Raw genomic sequence first — 10,944 nt, 5'->3', positions numbered from 1 at the left:
TGCAACAATAACCATAAAAACCTCAAAACCTAAATAATGCATTAATGGTTTGATTAATTTAACTTTTGTTTGTGTATCCCAGTGCATGTGCTGCCTCAGAGACATTTCAATGTGTAACTCTAAATAAAGGAGTTTTGTAATTGGGGAAGAGTACAGAAGCCCTGGTGTGAGTTCAAAATAGCAAATAACCCAAATAACACTCTGCTCTTCTATACTTACAGCATGTAAAAAAGAAAAAAAGATATTTCATTTCAGGGAGAATTTATTGTTCTCTGAGTTTTTTTCCTAAGTGCTGAGAACAAAATAAAATGTAAATAAGCATTTCTAGGAACACCTGAGAAAATCTGTATGTTCTGCCTTGGATTCCCAAGCACACTCCTGTTTCTTCATGGCCCTGGGTGCTGCACAGTAGAGGAAAAGATGGATTTGTACTGTTCCTGATGATCTTGGGATGGTCATTCTGAAGGCCAGGACAGCTTTTGAGAAACTATCTTCTTTAAAAAAAGTCCCAAGGAAGACAGTAGGGAATGTTTTTAGTTTTGCTCCATTGCTTAGCTGAATTCTGGTTAATATTTAAAAAGATCAATCCAGAATCACTCAAAATTAATGCTGCTGTTCAGCTCTTCATAAGGCAGCATGAATGTTGCATCTTGCCCTTGACCTGCCACTTTGTAAATTCCCCATAAATTGACAAAACTAAACTAAATTTAATTCAGTTGAGCTCTGTGTCCAGCAGAACATGCACAAGCACGCACACAGCATTTTCAGTGACACAAGGAGCCACTACCACAACTGATAGGCACCACAGGCAAATATCTTTCCATGATGCTTTCATTTTTTCTGCTTGCAAATGGTTGCTTCTCACAGTGCATTCCCCAGATCTTACTTTTATCCTGTCACCAAGCTGCAAGAAGTCATCTGTCTTCTCTCAGAAGAAATCTGCAAAGAAAGACAGACAACCTAAATCCTGACTCTGGTCCTCTCACAGAGGGTGGCTGTGTTAAAGAAGTGTGGTTTGACATAGCCTACCACCCAGCTGTATTTTGTGCTTTGCTGGCTTTATCGGTAGTGAAATGTCCGTGCAAAGCTCAAGCACCCTCCCAAGCACTTTATTTGCTTTGCTGTGAGTTTTTATTCTGCAGAAGACCAAAGGTAGAGCAATGCTAGATAAGCCACTCAGTCTTTCTCCAGACATATTCCTAGTGCTTTTGCTTTCAGAGTCCACAAGAGCAGTGTGATGTCCTTGCTTTTTAATTAGTTTAAGCCAGAGGGAGCAGAGATCTGAGGTCTGGGGCTATACCAGAGAGAATGAAGAGCTGAGGCAGAGCTGCTGCCACCTGCCATAACCCCCCCTCACCATCAAGTCCCCATCAATGTGAAAATCAATGTGTTAACTTCCCATCAGTGTGTGCAATCAGAACCTTTGTGCAATTTTTATCAACAACTACTTGATCACCCTATTTTTGTGCAGGTCTGGTGATTGTAGTGCTGTCAGGGAACAGGTGAGAGGCTGGAAGGGATCAACCTACTGCTTAAAACCAGAGTGTAACAGCTAGAAGAACTGCATTTTTTGCAGAGCTTTTTTATTCACGGACTAAAATTGCTTCGCATTAAGCAAGCTAGGCTAATAGATGTGGCAAATTAAAAGCCAAGTCAAGCCTGCCTTAACCAGCCACTGCAGCTGTGAATCTGATTTTTGCAGCCACCAGCTTGCTGGGCAGCATGAACACAGTTTGCTGGATGCTCTCATGGCTGGTGGTGCAATGTAAGCACAACACTTGGAATACAATCCACCAGTGTCTCCACGCCAGATCCCAAAACCTACTTCCTAGGCTTGCTGCCAGTGTTGTGCTATGAGTCACGAAGAGAAACAAACACAAGGAATGTCAAATTAAATAGGACGCAACGCTTTCGCAGGATTTAAAAGCAGAGCAGTTGGGCTGTGGAGTACAAACCTCCCTGGACTCCTCTTGGACTGCTTCTCATCTTGGTAATAAGAAACATCCCTTTAATTAGTTCCACCTAATGAAATTCATAAGTCAGGGAGTGGGAGTTTTGCTCCTGGGTAGAAACCGAAAACTTCTCTTCACTTGATCTGCCCATTTTCTGCAGCAGTCATTAGCAAATTTTATCAAATCTCTGCATTAAACAGTAACAACTATTGTTCACTCAGAACACAAGTCCATTTATGAGCTGCAATATGACACATCTTGGAAACCCCAGACACGGAAAGGCACTTAAAAAAAAAAAAAAAAGATTAGGACTGGCAAGAAAAAATAGTTTCAAATTGTCAAGAAGAAACAATAGAGAAACTTCTACCTGATCTTTCTGGCTGTTGAGATCAGTGAAGTTCCTTTACCTTTCTGGGTTTGGGTAAAATAATTTACAGAATTTATTTGTCTTTCCTTACAATTAAGGGGTACCCATTACCTCTCCAGCTGAAACTCTGGGTACTTCACTCTCCTTGCATTAGGGACAAGTAAAATAATACGAGGAAGCCTCATAGTGTGCATTTGCTCCTATGGAAATATTGACCCACAAACATCTGTTTGAATTCATTTTGGTTATGTGTCTCTCAAGACAAAGCGATATCCATGGCAACAAACAATTTCACAGCAGAAGAGGGAGCACATCCAGAAGGAGCGTGTAATCGCTCTGTTTATCTATGACTAAAAGCCTAAAAACACAAAGTTTGGGATCTCAGGCACAACACCAATACTCTGCAGCAGGCCTGGGCCTTTATCAGGACCCTTTTGCAAATCTGTCACAGAGGACATAGAGGGAAACTGAAGCCTTGCCTGCTGTTTTATTTTCCAGTCTTTTTTTGCAAAGTGACGTTTCACTGTGCAGTTGTCGCTGCAATTGCACTTTGAGAACTTTTACAGAGGAGAATGGGACAGAGGGAGATGATGCTCTCCTATGTTTGGAGGCAGCAAAAGCACAAATCACCACTAAAACCAACTGTTAGGACAGTCTGGGGTTTGGTACAAACTGTTTTCAGCACCTACAGGGGCCCCTTGGTGTATCTGCATGTTTCCCTCAAAGTGGCTGCTGACCAATCCATCCATCCCGTTACTCCAGACTGGGCCCCATAATTACAGAGCTGATTTGCAGGGCTGGTTATAGCTGCTATTATGGGAAGGTACAATGTTGGACACAATTGCAGCGCTGATGGGGGAAGGAAGGAGGAAGGTGGCACGTGGCAGCTCTTGCATGAATGCTTGCTGCACTGGAAAGTGTCAGCAGAGGAAAAGGAGGAGGAAGCCACAGCGCTCCTAGGGTCTTCCCAAGAATCCTTCACACTTATAAAGCTCTCTTTGATTTGGGCTGCATGGAGCAATTTTCTAGTTTAACACTCAGGGGCAAGAGCTTGAACTGCTTCTGCTCTCAGGGTATCCTAGAGAAGGGCTTTGGTGCAGAGTGCACCCTGCTATGGCCCTGCAGGAGCTGATGGACTGCTTTGCAGGCTCAGTGCATTCTAAGCCAGGAGTGTCTTTCATTGCCCTGAATCCCTTCCCCTCCAAACCTGGCTGCCTGACAGCATTTGCTCTGTTCTCCAGCCTCCACTACCTTGAGAAAAAACTCCCACCATCATTGATCAAGGTCTTCAAGAAAATTTCCTGAATTTTTGGGATCTCACTATCTGCAAACCAGACCCAGCACTCAGTTGTAGCCTTAAGCATCTGTGGAGGGCAATATGAGCTTGCCTGACAGACCCTGCTGTGGAGACACCCAGAAAGAGACTCAAGGGTAGATTTTTCAAGCAATGTCTCAGTGCCATAACCTATGTAAACACTATACAGCCACTTGCAAATAATGTGATTGATTACAAATTGCATCAACACCATCCCATCAGAGCTTCTTACCCACAGTGGTGCTGACAGAGCACTCACCAGCTTAATTTTTGAGAACCCATAAATGCAAGAACTCTAAGGTCAAAACACTCACAGGCAAAAGAAGGAACCCTTGTTTTGAGAGCCAAAGCAGCTTGATTAGGAATTCAAGGTCAAGGTCCTCAAAGGAGCACACACTGTCCTCTGAAGGTGTATCTGAGTTGAGCATACCTCCCACAGAAAACACAAAGTGTGACCCTTGCTTTGTCAGGGAGAAAGGACCAGGTCAATGTTGTATTGCACTGAAGGTTTCTTTCAGGGAGTTGGCTTCTTACTCTGTAGTTTCCTGTCTCAAAGAGAAAGAGATCCTACTTTCTGGAGGCCAAACCTCATCCATCGAGGACAGCAAATTATTTGAAGATCAATACTGAATTTAGTGTCAGGAGACGATTTAGAGATTAGCTTCACCTGAGTGAAAAAATTGCAGAGGCACTGCCTCCCCCACCCATGCACTTGCAAGTACCTACAGCTGACCCTCCCATATCTACCTCCCTCCCACCACCATCCCTGGGAGAAGCCCTGTCACTGCAGGGGTTTCCATTTCAGCTGCAGTAGAGGGTGGCCTCTCTCTCTGCAGCAGCAGTGATGTATTACCCACACAGGTACTGACCAGGCTCCTCACATCAGCTTATCTGCCAAGGTCTGCTTCCATGACCCTTTGTCCCTGTTTGCTTGCTGAATTTATGCCCCTCCTCTGATGTACTGCTACATGCAGCGGGAGCAATGATGAAGGGAGTGCAGCTAAAACCATGGAGGAAAAAGCTAAACTGTCTCACTTCACCAGGCTCAGGTGGGATGCAACCTTACTCTCTTTTTTGGAATGGAGCAAATATCAGTTGATCAAAAATGGCTTCAGGTACAGCATTTGTAACACTAATTTGAAAAAGCTGTAAGAAAACATCCACACTGTCTTGGGAGGATGCTGGCCTGAATTTAAAGAGACCTCCAAGTGAAATGAACTCAACTACATGGGCTAGAGTGAAACTCTCTCCTTCAGTGACTCTCAGTGGAAAGATACAGTGCCAAGCTATGGTTTTATTATAGTTAACCCTTTTGATGCTTACTGCTGGAGTTAGGAATTCAGATGCATATTTAGATGCTGCTGGTGTAAACAGCATCTTCTTGAGTCCAGAAACTGATGGCTGGTCTCACAATTGTCTCTTGGGTCTTTTCTTCCCAGATATAGTGGGTATTTATAAGTCACTGCTCTCTCATTCACTTGTCCTTAATAGGGCAACACATTCCCAAAGCCCTCTATCAGAGCTGGGCTGGCCCTGGAGACTGTGCCATCTCCTTATTTTCCCTCCCTCCTCTTCCACATCACCCCTATAATGCTTCTCCTAGAGGTGGCCAAGAGGCTGCTGAAGGTGACCGAATTTCAGACTACTCAGCAATCCCAGCTCCCAGAGGAGCACGAGATGCAGGCTGGAGAAGCCTCTTCTGTCATTACTCCCTGGAGCTGCTAACAGCCAAGGAGTGTTTTTGCTGGATCTCAGCTCCTCTCCAGTTATATCCCCACCACCCATGACCCTAAGCAGAAATCCTAGGCTTATAAAATTAAACAGGCCTTTCCCATGAGTCACCCTGGGACTCCATGCTTGGATGGGATCAGGGAAAAGAGCAGCGACACATCAGCTCTGGGAGCAGTGCAGAAAAAGCAGTGTACAAATACAGGCTCCAAGACTCCCTAGTCCCAGTTTTTCTCATAGCTGCGAGTCAAACTGGACACAGATATAGCACAGTAACCTATTGAACCAGATCTCATCAGCTAACTACAGAGAAGTCTAGCAGACCATTAAAATTAAACTAAATATAGGCAGACATCAAAAAAAAAAAAAAAAAAAAAGCAAACCACTGACTCTAAAGCTCTGTGCCTAATTCATCAGGGAGCAGAAAATCCCAGTGCATGGGATGTTCTTCAGACGCTGCAACTGCTGCTCTAGTGAGACAGGAAGCTTTAACCAGATCTCCCCAGAACCACAGGGAGGATGCTGTGCCTCTGCTTTGCTGCCAAGAAGACTCAGCTTCCTGCATGCCTGGTAATTTTCTACTCTCAGACATGTGCAAGTTCACACAGCATCCTAGGGATGTGCTACCCTCTCCAGCCTCCGGAGGCTCACTCCCGCTTTCATGGCTGCTCCTGCTGGGTAGCCCAAAGGACAGAACTGTTCATTTCCCTGGAGAGCAGGAGTGTTGGGGGCAGTCAGTGATGAGCAGGACAGGCAGCCGTGGACAGCTTTTGAACAGCTGCTGTCACCAGGACAACCTCCTGGTCTAACCCTGTGAAGCCACTGATGTCACTCCTGCTTTTGTCTCTCACTGAGGCAGTAATGACACCCGACTAGCAGTGCAAAGAAGGCATCTTTTAACTGAGAGACTCTTGTGCAGTGGTCTAAGCACAGAGCTTGGCAGCAAGAACTGTCCCCACCTACAGTCTTTGGCTTTTATCAGGCTCTCATGGGGGCAGAAGGAAGGAAGGAGACCGAGGACAGACTCAACCAGAAATAAAGCAGGACCTTCACAGTGGTCCCACGAGGTTAAATTAGTTTGTGTGAAGACTTCAGAATCACAAATAATCTCCTGGTTCAAATCCCCAACATTACATGAGACACGGTGCTTTGACAAGGGCTGAATTACTCCAGGAAACTTCAAAGCCATCAAAGAACTTGTGCTGGGTGACATTTGTGTGCAGTGCTTTGAGTGAGTTTTCTCTGCTTTCCCCAGTCACCACACAACAGTCAATTAAAAGCGCTGCTCTCTTTGTAGCCTCCTCTGCAGTACCAGGTTTATTGTCCTATTTATCACCATTGACTGCCTCGGGCTGAATTATTTATAGCACTGGAGCAGATGAATTAAGTGGTAAATTCAAAGTGGGTCAGAGGGATGTTGACTTGGCCTTGAGACACAGATGGGTCAGTGGGCTGATGTCTCGGCCTGCCTTCTTTAATGGGATGGAGCATCATCACCTGCACTCCCGCCAAAACCTTGAGCTGCCTGCATGCAGCCAGTGCTCCTGAACCAGAGCGGCAGGAGGCAGGTAGCAGTAGCCTGCATTTTCCTCCACAGGTGTCTTGCCCCCACTTTTTTATCTGTGCATGCTGTGGTACCTCAATTAAGAACACTTTGCAGTACCCTCATCAAGAAACTCCAATACAGAGCTGCATTTTTAGCACTTGATGTGGCACATCAGTACCTCACACTGCCATGGACGTGATGCAGGGTGAGCCAAAACACCCCAAAAATTCAGAAAGTGGCGCACTAGCCTGAGGATTTTAGTTTTTAGTGTAGCAACAAAACAGCTACTCAAGCACAGGGCTTTTAAAGGAAATCCTGCATGTATTTCCGTCCCTAAATCCCAACAGAATCTTGTAATCCTCCACCAAGAACAGTCTGTTCTCCACATTGCCTCTAACTTTAATGATGAAAATGAACCAGTTGTTTCCCAAAGAAGAGACTCACTTTTCACATTACTGCTGTTTTTATGCCACACCTGACTGCATAGCAGAGCAAGATGTTTATGCCAGAGTTCCCCCAGTATTTTCCATGACGGAAAGTGAAGAGCACTCCTGCAGGCAAAGGGGATGGGGGTTCCTGCCTGGCATGGCCCTGGATCCACCAATATAAGGATATTAATCTCATAAATACTGAAAATGTACATTATTTTACTAATATATATGTTCAAATACAATACACAAACACTATTTTTATCCACTTTAAAAAATAAGTACATACAAGAAGCAAAAGGCTGCTCCTTCCACACACCCTTGTTCTTGGAGAGCACCAGACTTTGATTCTGGTCATCTTGGGGTTTTCTCAGGGGGTGTCACAGAAGCTCAGACACCAGCTCTGAGCTCCCATGTGTGGGTAGAAATCAAGGGCTCACAGACACCAAGTTCTCTGAAAGGGTCATCTGAAACTGAGATGGAAATTGTGCTCCTGGCCATGAAACAAAAGGATAATAAAAGAAGATTCTTTTTCCTGTATTGTTATTTTCTCTCGATGGTGCAAGAGAGACAAATTTTATTCTCTCTTGTGAGAAAATGTCTATCAAGAGTATCACCTAATAACGCAAAAGATCAGATAGGCACCAAAATTCAGAATGAATTTTAGAAGGGTGGGGAGAACAGCTCTACTTTTGGAAATCTGCAATAACATTTTGCTGCTATATGATGCAATCAGCTTCTCTCCAATGTTGCCTGGTACAATACTGACATCTTGCCCTTGAAAGTCAAAATCTCTTTGCTAAGGGACCAAAAGAAAATAAAGAGGGTTTAGATTTAAGCACAGCAGTATTAAGAGTTTTACAAACCGCAAACTTGCTGAGAAATGTGTTTTTAAGTAATCCCACTGCTATTTTCCAATTCAGGTTGGGTTTACTTAGTAGCTCCAGCAAATGAGAAAATGTGGACTACACTTTCCATCCCCAGCAGAGGAGGAGCAGGAGGAGGAGGAGGAGGAGGAGGTGAGGAAGCAGACAGCTTTGATTAACAAGAAAATTAATAAAAGTACTTGCTCAGGAGACAGGCATCCCAACAGCATGAAGCCTCCATGCGTCTCTGACCAGGAATACTCCAAACATCACCTTGACTCTCTCCAGCATTCTCTGGCTTTGTTTTTTTTAAATTCCATTTTGCAGAGGTCTAGCCTCCCAGGTGAGAAATGCAGCCCCTCAGCAAAGCACCCTGGTCCTCTCCATCAGGAGACAAACATTGTGGCCAAGTGGAGCCATTGAGAGGCAGGAGATGGGATCAGCCAGCCCTGCATGCTCCAAGGGGGCCACTCCAAGCAGCCCTCTCTTGGGAGCCTGGGAGTGGGGAGTCACCTTCTCCTGTGCTGAGAAGGATCTGCTCTGGTTTCCTCATTTCTGTTTTAACAGAAAAAAAATGCTTTTGTCCCAAGTGAAATGAAAGGTTTCACCAACCTAAAACCAATGTTCCACAAAAGTTACACTCTGGACAAACACAAGAAAGAAATCTCTTCTGAAATCATTATAAACAGGTGTACTTTGGCATGTTTCAGGCCATTTCTGGAACTGGAAAAATAGCCTTTTGCCCAGATCCATCCATAAGTCAATCCAGTGGGAAATCTAGGTATTTCACCCCAACTGTTTGCCAAGGAAACAGAGTTCAAAAGGGACCCAGCTCTGAACAGATATTCACTAGTCAAGAGAGTGTGGATCAGTACAGACAAATATTGGTGCAATTTTCTTTCAGCTTCCCCAATGCCAATGATATACCATTTAAGCACATCAGCCCGTGTTTACAAAGCAAGATGGTGAGACTGGAGGGGGGGAAGCAGGTTTAACAACTCAGTACATGGCTTGCTGTGACAAATATAGAAAACAAGCTTGTTGTTTCCCTCCAACTACACATTGCACTTGTTCCAATTTCTTGTTTCTCTTTCCCCAACAAGTACCCCTATCAGTGTTTTCATTAAGACTTTAGTCAACCTGAAAGAAAATTAAATCCACTCTGGATTTCCCCTCACCCAAAACAATAGCTCCTATGACCACGTAGGGGTTTTGATATGTCAGATACTCCTCAGCACACAAGGTTTTATTTTTCTGAACTGATATTGTTTTCATACAAGAGCCCATGCTCATACGTAGTCAATAAGCTTCCTTTATGTATACAAAAAGGATGGAAAAATTATGCCCTGCCAAGAAAGCTGCCTTGCCAAACAAGAGCCACCCCCTGAAGGATATATTTAGAAATCAGAGGACAATTTAGGAAGAGAGTCACACAACATAAGCCAGAAGAGTAACGAAGAGCAGGGAGAGTGGGAGTTTCTTTCAGGTATTGAGCACTCCCAGATTACGCCAGTGAATACCCAGACCAACACGACTCTTTTTCACCTCACCAAGTAACAGCAAAACCCAACACTTACACAGCATTTTTCATTCATCCATCTCAAATTGCACTGCAGGGAGAGTTAAAGTGTTGGATTTAGCATCCCTCTCTGCAAATTGATGCGCAGAGCTGAAGTTCAAGGTTGCACAAGGACAAACACTAGGGACAAATGTAGGCCATGCAGTCGTGTCAGCTGTCGCGGGTGCTGAGCTTGGACCTTCTCTTCAATACTTGATGCAGTCCATCAGCCTTGTGCAGGCAGGGCAGCCCATGGGATGTGTCTGCTCTGTCATTTCATTAGGGACAGTGCCTTCACAGCAAGTGTTTTGTACCAACAAGCAAATCTGAGCAGCACATCCACTTCAGCCTGCAGAGTCCCAGCAGAGCTGAGGCTGGTGAGCACCTCTGGAGGTCATCCCTTCCAGCTCTCACCCACAGCAATCTGCTCAGGGCTGCATCCTGTCAGGTTTTGAATACCCCCAAGGATGGACATGCCACAACATTTCTGGGCAATCTGTGTCAGTGTTTCACCCCTCTCCCAGTAAAAACAAGTCTTCAAATATTTAAAAGAAATTTCCCGCATTTCCTTCCATTAGGGGTGCTTTTGTCAAGTCTTGTCCATGGTCACTACAGAGGAATTCCTGGCTACACTTTTACTTTTCCCATCAGGTGCCTGTCTGCATGAATGAAAGCTCCCTGAATCTACTCTTCTCCAGGCTCTCTCAGCTTCTCCCCATAAGGAAGATGCTCCAATCCCTTCATCACCTTTGTGGCCCTGCACTAGACTTGCAGTATGTCCATGTCTCTCCTACACTGGGCAGCCCAGCACAGGACCCAGCACTCCAGATGGACATCACCAGTGCTGAACAGAGAGAAAGCATCACTTCTTCCAACCTGCTGGTGACTGACCACAGCCCTTTCAGCCTGGCACTTCAACAAGTGCTCAACCTACCTCACTATCCACCTATCCAACCCATACCTCACCAATAAGGATTTTATAGGACACAGCATCTAAAGCCTTGTCAAATCTACAATGAGCAATATCCTCAGCCAATCAAGCAATTTCTCTGTAAAAGACTAGCCAAGTGATAAAGCATTCCTCCTTCATAAAACACCACTGGCTAAACCCAAACACCTTCTTGTATGTTCGAAATTAGGAAGAAATTCTTCACTCTGGGGGTGATGTGCATTAGAATAGTTTG

The sequence above is a fragment of the Haemorhous mexicanus genome, chromosome 2, assembly GCF_027477595.1.
Source record: "Haemorhous mexicanus isolate bHaeMex1 chromosome 2, bHaeMex1.pri, whole genome shotgun sequence".
Lineage (NCBI taxonomy): Eukaryota > Metazoa > Chordata > Aves > Passeriformes > Fringillidae > Haemorhous > Haemorhous mexicanus.
The sequence above is the reverse complement of the archived record's forward strand: the minus strand, read 5'-3'. Positions refer to the sequence as shown.